Here is a 12,494-nt window from a genome sequence, read left to right as displayed (position 1 = left end):
GTGTTGCTGTCCCTCTGCTTTCAGGCAGATCCCCCAATCAATGATTTGGAGTCATGACAGAGGACTCTTTGACAGGACACATACTCATTCCCCCTAAACATCTTCAACACACACAAACATCCTATCATGTATCTTTAACAGAAGTTAATTGTTCTTATCGCTTAATGGCTTCCCTGAACTTCCCTTCACCCCAAAGTCAGCTTACGAGGAATGAATACATTTTATTGATAAGCTCAAAAGGACCTTTATCTCATTTACTGCTGGGTGACCCAAGTCTCAAGGCCTCTTTTGGGGTCTGTAGGAGATAAATCATTAATTCTACAAGACTTTAACTGCCTTATATCTGAAAATGTATCCGGGAATTCCCCTGTTGATTGCAAGGACTATTGATAATTAACAGAGAGACCCTAGGGGTCTCTTCTTGGTATCTGCTAGGCAGAAGTCACTCAATGCAGAAATCACAAGTTTAACACACATTCTATATAAGGTGACATTAAAATGAATATACCAGATTGAACTTTCCTGCCATAACACGTTACTTTAATCCTTCAAATAATTCAAATAATACTTCAATTCCCCCTTTTGGTCTCGCCCCACGAGACCAACTCACATAAGACATTTGAAACACAACTACTGTCATTCTTTGCTACTGTGTCTGTGCCCCAACCTTAAACCTTTGGGAACAGAACACAACTTTCAATGTCAGTGAAGGAACTATTAGAGTGAGAGCCTGAGTGCCAGAAAGCAGCATCCTCGCGTGTTGTTGAATCCTCAGGGCCCCCCCCCCTCAGCGGAAAACGCCAACAAGGGCAGCTGATAGGGAGGGGGAGATGCGGCCTTTCCTTCAAAGGTGGAACTGATTAATCTGATCAGAGAGAAGTAGACTCCTCTGCTGCCTCGAGAAGTCCCCCAGCCTGCTGACGCCAGCTTCCGAGTCGTCTGCAGTAGGGATGTCCGCGAGGTCCTAGCCTGAGTGTTCCCCGCTGCACACTGGCTCCAGTAGTACCAGATGTCCCCCTTTTCTCCTAGGCGGACGGCATGAGATGTCCTCTGGGTCACTCTGTAGAGGCCGGAGAACCTGGGGTTGAGCCACGTAGGCCTGACGACCTTCAGCCAGACGAACTCCGCTGTGTCGGCCTCCTGCTCCTAGTCCCCCTTTGGCGTCAGCAACCTGCGTGGAGAAATTTGATACCCACCCCTCCAGTCTACGCTCAGGGCTTCTGGGCCCTCAGGTGTTTGACCCACCACTGATAGGCTGCTTGGAGCCTGTTGGTGGGGTGTCTTAAAACAACAGCTGTCTGTGAACAGGTTTTCTAAATTAGTTGCAGACCTCCTATCTGCCAGTGCCGCTTCAGAATTCTAATACTCGGCCTGTGTCAACAAAATAAACCCCAACATCTTCAGGTGAACTAAATAACATATTTCAATAGCTCTGAATTTCTGACAAGCATCTGTGTTATTATAAATGAAATCCTTGAGATCTTATTTAAAATCTAAATATAATATGAACTGCTAATGTCTCTGGTAAAGAAACACACTAATGTTATGGATTAAAAACAACTAAAAATCATGATACTGACAAAGTGAATAATTTCCTGGTGATACTGCTTCTACCTGTCACTGCTTAGATATTATCAAGCTGAAAAAATGAATACAGAAATCCAACATATGTCATCAAATGTCTTTCTATTATGAATTTAAATTAAATGTACATCCCAATAATGATCTAAACAGTCTATGGCTTTTACTTCTTTACCAGGCTAGTTTCAAGATGTTGTCTAAATTAAATTATATCTCATTACATTACTATGTTTTAACTTAGCTGTAATATGTTCTTTCTACATTTCAAACCTCAGTTCCTTTAATACCTGTTGAAATATTACAAAAAAAATTCATTATCACAGGTCACCTTCTCATTCTCATTCTGGAATTACCTCTCTCAGTAGCCCCTTCGCCACTGATTCTGCATCTGTGTTACCTGTTATCAGGCGCGCCGGATTCATTTTAGAATTGGGGGGGCCAAAAAAAGTGCGTGTGTATGGCCCAATCCCAAACTACGCCCTAGACACTCCCCCTCCGTGACGGAGTGAACTCCGTGGAGTGACACATGAGGCTCCCTCCTGTCAGATGGAGGGAGTAAATACAGCGGCAAGCTTTGGGACAAACTCCCCTCTCTCCGGCAGAAACAGGAAATGCCGTAACGGCTACAACGGTTTCAAATCAGCATCTCTTTGACAAAAAATATAAATGAATAACTCAAATAAAACTCCAAACATCTTTAATTGTGTTACTTTTTTGTAAAGCTCTTAGTTTTAAACCTGATGTTTATAAGCTTCTTAGTGTTTGCAACAGTCTGTAAATATACACAATTTTATAATAAAATGCACACATTCACCTTTTTCTAGACTAAACACAGGTATGATCCTCAGTAAAAAAAAAAATGAGGTTATCATGAGGTTGTTAACATCTCAATTTATCACTATCGTTTAGTGGTTTTGCAAAGAATTAACCACTCTGTTTTTGTACCATTCTGCGTTGAAGTACCTTCTCTTTGCCCAAATAATCTACTAGCGGTCTCCTTTTTTCTGATAGTTAGCTGTACAGCTTTAACCGCCTCAATGTCCCGACAGCAAACCTCCATGCAGTTGGAACCAGCCTGTTTCGGTTCAACAACGGCGGCGGTGGGGTCGGCGGCGGTTTTGACAGTTTCTGCGGCCGCAGACTAGAGCTGCTGCTTTTGGGTTCATCTGGCTTCGCTGTTTGAAGAAGGTCCAGCCTCCGGAGATGTGGTAGTCAGGGATGTGACCTTCCAGTTGTTAAATTTAAGTTTAGATTGACCGTATTTAGTTTTCTTCTGCGCTGGTTCTTCTGACATGTTTGCAAGTGTATATATTCTTTATATCTCTAGGTTAACGGCTGACACACACAGCAGAACAACGTAACAAATAAAGTAAACAACGTAACAAATAAACAAATCTAAGCTTTTTTATTGGTTGTAATTTACATGGATACATTTGAATGGTGTGACAATGTCCTATTTGATTGGGTTAAAATGTACATATTCTTCCTGTTATGTCTGCCTGCTTTATTTTACCTAATGCAAAGTGACCTGCTCCATCGAAATTGTTCGCATTGACCCGAAGACACATTTTGATTCCTAGCTTTCTAATGAGATCAGGATTGTTTTTGTACTCCAAATATTAAGCAAAATATGTCACATTATATAATGACTGTTACAGAGTCATCGTTTTGAGAAAAAGGCCTTTAAAGTGTTTCTCTTCTCTGGAATCCATCGATCTGATTGATTATTAGCGGAGCAAATGATCAAAAATACTACGGAGGGAAGATATTTTCGTTTGGATTACTGCACTCACGGGAAACACCGGCTGTTGTTATGCCTGTTGTGACGTTAAATTACTCAGTTCTCCGCTTGTAATTATGCCATTACAAACTTCAAACCTGTATTTATCATCTGCATTTGCCGAAACAAGTTTAATATTCTGAAAGCCAAGACTTTGTTTATTTGAAATCAGATGAAAACGAACTGTAACGGACCCTGCCGTGTTATCTATGATTACTATGCCTTACATTCATAATTTCAGCGGGAGGGAGGGGGAGCGGCGCTGCGGAAGAGCAGAGTGGCCAGTGAGAGGCGAGCTGTGGTCTTCCCTTTACAAGCTTAAAAAATGCGTGTAGCTAATGAGATTGAATATATATAACAATACAAAATAACAAAATATACACAGCTAGATCAGATCGCGTTTTAGATGCGACTTTAGAGTAGAGGGGAATTATTGAAATGGGATTTGTACAGTGTTCCGCGCCGCGTGTATATACGTGTGTGTTTGTGTATTTTTGCGTTTGTGTGTATTGTGTTTGTTTCCCGGGGAAAAGACTCACGAGAAACACCGGCTGTTGTTATGCCTGCAGTGACGTTAAATTACTCCGTTCTCCGCTTGTAATTATTCCGTTACAAGCTTCAAAGTTGTAGGCCTATTTATCATCTGAATTTTCCGAAACAAGTTTAATGTACTGAAAGCCAAGACTTTGCTTATTTGAAATCAGATAAAAACAAACTGTAACGGACCCTGCCGTGTTATCTATGATTACTATACACCTTACATTCATAATTTCAGCGGGAGGGAGGGGGAGCGGCGCTGAGGAACAGCAGAGTGGCGAGTGAGAGCTGTCATCTTCCCTTTACAAGCTTCAAACATGCCTGAAGCTAGTGAGACTGAATATAACAATCAAAAATAACAAAATGTACACAGCTAGATCAGATCGCGTTTTAGATGCGACTTTAGAGTAGAGGGGAATTATTGAAACGGGATTTGTACAGTTTTCCGCGGCATCTGCTGCTGCGAAAATGTGGGGCAGGGCTGAAAAGTGGGGGGGCCAATGGCCCCCTGGCCCCCCTGCTTCCGGCGCCCTTGCCTGTTATAACTCAATCAATATTAGAAACATGTCAACATTTTTTAGGAAACATCTCGTTTCCCTTGGAGCTCCAGAATAATGTGTTAGTCTAAAAACATGCTTGGTTAGTCATTGTTTTAGAATCATGCAGTTACACTGATCACATGCAGACATTTCATTCACACTCACACTGTCAGTCAGGGTCAAAGGTCATTTGGTCTCAGTATTTTTGGCCATGTCGTGCTCTGCAGAGACTTTAATATTCTACTAGCTGGAGTTGTACTAGTGACATCATTGTGTTGATGTCAACCAATGCAACAAAGTTTTTCTCGTGTTCGCAGCACCATTTTCTTCAGATGTTTAACAAACAAATTATCAATACACTTTATTAATATACCACCCCTAGGAAACACAATACCTGACAAATGTTCATGCAAGGCATTCTTAAGTGAACCTGCAGATAATGGCCTTTTGAATTAATATTCCAAATTAATCAATAATAATAATAATCCATTTTATCAATTTGTTTACCCTTAGAAGTGAACATACCTCATAATGTTACATCGGGATGTTAAACTAAGCTTTGGCCAAATCAATCATTATTACTGTTTCAGATCTAACTGGAGGTTGAACAAACAAAACCTTTTTTTGTTTACATCATGCAAACCACAAACATATTTTCCAATTTCAGCATCAGCCTTGTTACTCTAAAATGACGTCTTAAATAGGAATATTAGAAATGAAACAAATATTTAATCTTCAGAAATGTTCTTAACAAATGGAGAGTAATGCCATCTCTCTATCTAGTGAATTGCCAACATATTTAAAAAATGTCAGATATACAAAAATAAGCCTAAATACTCTTTTACTATTAAAGTCTAAAGCTAGACCTAAGCTGAATAGTTTTGGTAATGGACAATTTTAATCTAAAAACAAAACAAAACTGGACTTGTGTTTTTGTTATGTGTTCTTTAAAATACATTAGTAAATACCTTGTGAAGTATTCACAATATAACTAATCCTCTCTAGGATATGAAATCCATTCATCTTTAACCAGATACTATTTCCCTATTTATTTTTAATTCATGATAATAATGGTATAACGTCCACACGTTTACCCATAGCTAGTCACTATGTCAAGATGATCATGTGTGACATAATAATCAGATGTCTTGTTTGCCAAACAAGGATATTAAACTTTAATCTTTTCAGTATTCCAGACCATCATTAAACAATCAGCCTCCCTTCCAAAACACTAAGCATATTGTTCTACACCACCTTCTGGTAAACTCTTGCACAGTTATGCTGTAAAATCATTGCATGATTTCTTCAGAGTCTGAACAGACTGAGACCAGCCTGTCTCTTGATCTTGTCATATTGAGAACAGTCAATGATTCATTGTCCTCTTCAGCTGTAGTCAGTGGCAGGGCCCCCAAAAAGCTAGAACCGGCCCTGGTCAGTGGGCTCCAAGGAAACTCTCTCTGGCATTGGGATGTCCTGAGGGGGAAGGGACCTCTGGATCAATGTGATACAATCAGCAGACACACGTTGTCCTCTGCACAGCAGAAATCCCCAAAAACTGCAGTACCTCTTCACACCACTGTTGCCTTGACAACGAGGCACAAGCAAACTGTCAAAAACCTCCTCAGAGATGCGTTCTTTGCACAGTTCTTCTGTTTCTGTAATGAGCAACTTTTCACCAACACACTGATTCAGAGTACAACCCAAAGGTGGCGCACAACTATCCAATGCTGCTGTAATCACAGCAAATCAGCTACTGAGAAAAACTCAATTTCAATCTCTCCCCCAGCGGGTGACAAGATAAAACAGCTGAGTGTCTATATGGTCAGGAATGCTGAAACATGTGAATGTTAAACACATTAATGGTAACAGTAGTATTCTTCATTACTTCAGTTCTAAGTTAATAGGCAAAACAAAGACACCTTTCTTAACCACTATAGATTCTTCTTTTATCTACTTGCTTATTCTATTCTTTTCAAATTGTTTATCTAAGTTGTGTGTTAAAAGCATGGTTAGATTTGTAAAAGAATACAAAACTAACTGTATTCAGCGCTATATATTTAAAACAAGTAATCTGACTACAGTTAATGAATATATCTTTGGAACACTTAAAGGAATTATTACAAAATGTAATCTTCATTATTACTAAAGCTGAAACCTAAATAAATCATCACGGAACATTTTTCTGTCCTTATTACTTAATTGTTTCAATAAAAACTAAAAAGCATTGTGAAAACTCCCATTTTTGAGAACATCTCAACACTTTTATTCCATCTAAGCACGAATGTTTATGACAAACTCGTCCTATTAATCCCAAACGGTCTTTTATGGTATCTATTGTGAACTTTTTCTTCATATTAATTGTAAATGCAACGTATGTTCTCTTTAGAACAAAGACAGGATAGTTGCAGCTGAAACTGGTTAATAGCAATTTTCTGTTAACCTAGATAAGCCTGTTGTTCTTATATCTAGTAAATATATTCTTATTTTATGTTACTCATAAAACAATGACCTTTTCCAGAATATTGGTTAACTTTATTTAACATCTATTCTCTCTCTACTCTTTCAAACCATCTGACTTTTCTCCTGTCTCTCTCTACTTTCCAAAACGTCTCATTTCTCCTGTCTTTCTGTCTCACTGCGCCCTGCAGCTGCCTCCGCTCCAGCCTATCACAAATCACCCCTTTGTGTAACTGTGTGAGATGGCTGGAGCAAAACCTCGCGCAGGACCTCTGTCATGTTTAAACATTAACAGATTCCCTCTGACAAACTTACAAAAACCTTCTTTCTACTTTCTACTCCTTCTTCATAAACTTAAAAACACCATTGTGGTGAATCGTTTACGTTTTCCGTTTCCTATCTACTTTAAACAACCATCAACTGAGAGTAACTGTACATGATAACAACTCCTAAATAACCTCACAATATATATTTCTTCCAGTGAGTTCGTTATTTCATGTCTAACAAATTCTCCTCTTTCCATGTCGTATTCTAGATGGAAAAATCCACCTATATAATTTGAATAAAACCTTATCCTTAATGTACTTCATATACTCAGTAAATCTCTTTTTACTTTCCCCTAAGGTGACTGTATGTAATATAATTTTCCTTGAAGTATAATTAAGTACAATCCTTAGTTAATGAAAAATACCATAAAATTCACAACGCAATGCAACAGTATCAATCAGTTCTCAAAGACTATATTTAAATAGCAGCAAATCATTGTTTCTTATTTATTTCAATATATCTACCACTTCAAATCACACATTGATCTGTTAATTTTCAATGTATTTCCTTCCAACTTCAGGCATTAGAGAAAAAAGCAAGCAGACACACTCCGGGCTGCTGCTGCTGCTCTCGAGAGGAAAAATGGGGGGGAGGTCTCACAGACAAATACTGACACCCCCCTCTCTCCCCCGCTGCAGCTCTCAGCCTTTTTAGGAGAAGGGGGGCTTCCTTCAACAATTAACACTTCTGCTATCCTTTTATTCAATTTTTCTGCTTGAACCCACTGTTCTCGTAAGCTCTTAACTCACGCTCCTCTCGTTCAAATTCTCCCTTCATTATGACTTCGTATCTATTCATCTGACTTACTGTCTTTGTTACCAGTAAATATTCACAGAAAAAATTCTCCGTACAGTCTATTCAGCTTTTATTGTCCGATGTTTATTCCAACAAGTTTAGCGAGCCTCTCAGCGCGCTTCAACACCGTCTTTCAACGATGTGACGCTGACATGGAGTCGTAAACCAGGCTTACAGAAGTCTTTATCGTGACGTTTGGCTTTATAGATTCAACCCCACAGAACAAAGGATTAATGAGGTCCGGTCACTTCAAAATTGCTTTTTGAAGGTTGCGTTACTCTCCTTTGGATTTACTTATAATTCAACTTCGATTCCTATGAACCTAAGAATAATTATTCAGATTTGTTCCGGATAGCGTCTGAAAACAGCCACTGAACATCCCCCAACGAGTCTTCAGCCGTCTCCTTTCTGAAAAAAGTACGGGGCCTTTCACCTTCGTCTTACATACCTCGTTGATTCATTTTTATGTTATATAACTTTCCTACCTATCTAAAATATGTATTTGTATATTCCACCGCAACAACTATGACACCGGAATATGTCTCTGACAACTCTAAAATTTAGTTTAGCCAATTACAGACCTTCGATAGAAACAGGCTCGCCTGCTCACCTTTCAATTGTAGGATCCTCGTTTTAGTTGTCAGAGATTATTCTAGGCCTCTTCTCCGGACCATTCGTCCGCTGGCTGCTGATTTTCCTCTCAAAAACCCTACTCATGACGTCACCACGTCATGACAAGTTACTTTAATCCTTCAAATAATTCAAATAATACTTCAGTGCGTGCGTGCATGCGTGTGTGCATGTTTGTGTGTCTGTTTGTGTGTTTGTTTGAGAGTTGATGTGCCGGGCAGACAGGCGGGTCTCAGTAGCTTAAGGTAGTATGTGACATATAAATGGTGAAAAATTGTACATTCTCCATTAGCTTACGAGCTCCATGTTCAATCGATCGACTATTCCTTTGCAATGTAGCATCACATTGGATATACGCTTAAGTTGCCCTCGATTGGAATTTTTCCGATCATTTCCCTATGACGAATTAGCACAAATGTGCTTAAACTGCATGAAAAACGCAAATTTTTCAAAATGGCCAGCTTTCTGGGGGGCGGGGCTAATGAAAAGCAATTTGAAATATGTGTGCAATCATAATAGCAATGTGTATACAGCGTTTTGTGAATATCGGAAAAACTATATGCGAGCAGTTTGGAGCAATTTGCGACATGTAAATCGTCAAAAATGGTGTATTCACTGTTAATTTACGAACTCCACGAGGGATTTTTCAAAAATGTGTCCTGCAATTAAGTTTCATATTGGATAGGCGCTGTACGGAGCCCTGGAGGGTTCATAGAGAGAAAAATAAATAAAACGTGGCCACGTTTTACTAAAGCGTGCGCACGAGTTACTAAAGCGTGCGCACGAGTTACTAAAGCGTGCGCACGATTTAATAACTAAAGCGTGCGCACGATTTAATAAAGCGTGCGCACGAGTTAATAAAGCTTGGCCTTGTTTTATTTATATTGAGGGATTCCTGTCCGTGACTCACAGTATATGCTGCCCACAGCTGTTTTATAGAAGGAAAACCTCCTTCACTTTATGAAATCTCTGCGGCACCAGTGGCCTGTGCTACGAAGCAGGATTCGCTATTTACACTATTCATTCATGAAGTATGACACTGCGCTGTCAGCACGCGTCTCCATGTTTGTGATTGGTCAAATGTTGCTAACCCCGTCCCTTTCACGTGAACGCGCTCTCAGCCGGTCAGAGAAACCCTGGTTGATTTACTGAGTTGATAACCAGCTTCGCAGGACCGCTTATCGACATTGCGTTTGTTAGGGCTAGTTAAGCCGGGTAAATCGAACATATCCAGGGTCTGTTGAACTGGCTCCGTAGTACAGGGCTCTGGAGGCAGTAACGTGTAACTCAGCAGAATCTGAGAAGAGCAGCACCAGCTGCAAAGAGCTGTGCCTTTTACTGTTTACTTCATTGTGTTTCCCTTCATTAGAACCGCTGAATAGAGATCGAGGCTGCTACGTTTAACCACACACACCTCTACACACATCGAACTACCAGAGTATTCCGCCTCGTTTTATGAAGGAGATGTCCTGTCACCGGGGCGCATGGTGTGTGTGTGTGTGTGTGTGTGTGTGTGTGTGTGTGTGTGTGTGTGTGTGTGTGTGTGTGTGTGTGTGTGTGTGTGTGTGTGCACGCTCAGCTCCGCTCTGTGTGCGTGCTCGGTGTGTTTGTGTGTGTCCGACACCACCGGCATTTGTTTTCAAATGACCACGAACAGTAATTTACACAAATCTGGTTCTCCATAGTTATATGTGTATTCCCAAGTGAAAGAAATTCGTTTAATCTTAATCTCGATGTGATAGTCCTGCCGGAGTACACCGGAACGAACGATACTATCATAAACAAATGCCGCCCCCCACCCAAACGCCCCCACACAAACACACACACACACACACGTGCGTGCGCACACACACAAAACGAGGCCACGCTTTATTAACTCGTGCGCACGCTTTAGTAACTCGTGCGCACGCTTTAGTAACTCGTGCGCACGCTTTAGTAACTCGTGCGCACGCTTTAGTAAAACGTGGCCACGTTTTATTTATTTTTCTCTCTATGAACCCTCCAGGGCTCCGTAGCGCTGAACTTGTCCTGGATTGGAATTTTTCCGATCATTCCCCTAGGAGGAGTTCGCAAGAATGTGCTTAAAATGCATTAAAAACGCACATTTTTCAAAGTGGCCGACTTTCTGGGGGGCGTGGCTAATGAAAAGCAATTTGAAATATGTGTGAAAATATAATCGCAATGTGTATACAGCGTTTCGTGAATATCGGAAAAACTATATGCGAGTAGTTTGTAGTAATTTGTGACATGTAAATCGTATAAATAGAACATTCTCCGTTCGCTTACGAGCTCGTTTGAGCGATCGATTATTCCTTTGCAATTTAGCATCACATTGGATATGGGCTGAACTTGTCCTGGATTGGAATTTTTTCGATCATTCCCCTAGGAGGAGTTTGCAGAAATGTCCTTAAAATGCATGAAAAATGCACATTTTTCAAAATGGCCGACTTTCTCGCGGGCGGGGCTAATGGAAAGCAATTTGAAATATGTCCGCAATCATAAGAGCAATGTGTATACAGCATTTCGTGAATATCGGAAAAAGCTGTTTTTTGGAAAAATTAAGTTTTTTTGTACATTCTCAAAAAGGTCGTGGACTTTGACGTGTCTCCCAAGTTTTGCATTCCGAAGCACATTTTAGCACATCGTCATAAAAAAAAAAGTACAGGCCACGCCCACATTTTTCATTCGTTGTGACCAAGCGGCAAACTCTGTGGAAGAGCCGGGACGCCAATACGGAAGTGGCACACACTGCAGTTCATATATTGGCCGATAGGGACTGACTGCAGAAAGGAGCAATTTCCATAGACCCCCATGTTAAAATGCCCAACTTTACAGCAGAAAAAAAAATGTTTCTTCCCATGGATGCAATAAATATTATGATGAATATAGTTAGATTCCACCTTCATGATTATGGATCTGTGAGTGAATTGTTTTCTAACACGACCCTTTTATTTATATTAGGTCTTAAAGTTTTTGCATAAATTAGGGCGTGGTCACATTGAGTGACTGCTCTGTGAAGTGACTGCTGCTGTTAGCTTCTTGTCTCTCTGCTAGCTGCTCCGTGAAGCTACAGGCACTCTGCCTGTTCAGCTCATCCAGGGAACACAACTTGCCCCCTGCCGTGTTTGTTTGTTCTTCATGCTTATATATCGGACTATTGTGACTCGCTCTGCGGTTGAAACAGACGGTGCATGAATGCGGTTTTGCGGTAAGTGAAATTTGAGTACTTATTTATGTGTTAATGATTTTAATCAGCTACGTAATTAATGTTACGGCTTGTGTTAGCGTGTAAGCGAGTGGTAGCTACATCGTTGCTAACGATGCTAATAGTAGCCTCCAAGTTAAAATCATAGACTATATTTATAAAGGTTAAAACGAAATAGACAAGTGTTAAGTGGGATAATACTGTTGAACAAACGGCTTCTGTTTTTAGGTTGATAAAATAAGGTCATCCTTGTAACTTAGAGAGATGATTATTATGTAGGTAGGAACTGTATGCATCACTAAGGTTAATTTAAATTGGCTATGCTCAAGTATGTAGACAAGCCAATGTCGAAGTAGTGTATGTGAAATCAACCTCACAACAAGATGTGTGTATATTACAATTATTAATTTCGAGATGATTACTTAGATATTACAATATGGTTGGTTGAGCTGGAGTTCATTATTGAGCTTACACGTTAACATCACAGTCATCTGAAGAACAACCCAAACCTTGTTGTTTTTATGACTTGCATTACCAAATTGGTATCAAATAAACAGCAAGCATTGGTAACACAACTTCCAAAGTTACAGTAAAATAAAAAGGGCCCTGACTCGGACAATACACAATCCAACATGTTCAACAG

General features: G+C 40.1%; 1 protein-coding gene across 2 annotated transcripts in view; it reads left to right on the top strand.

Moving 5' to 3' along the window:
• LOC307043034 (neurotrypsin) overlaps window positions 1-12,494 on the top strand; it is a 158,772-nt gene that overhangs the window by 127,982 nt on the left and 18,296 nt on the right. The window lies entirely within an intron of this gene.

This window comes from Notothenia rossii (genome assembly GCF_949606895.1).
Source record: "Notothenia rossii genome assembly, chromosome: 6".
Taxonomy (NCBI): Eukaryota; Metazoa; Chordata; class Actinopteri; order Perciformes; family Nototheniidae; genus Notothenia; species Notothenia rossii.
This window is presented reverse-complemented; position numbering and strand designations above follow the sequence as displayed.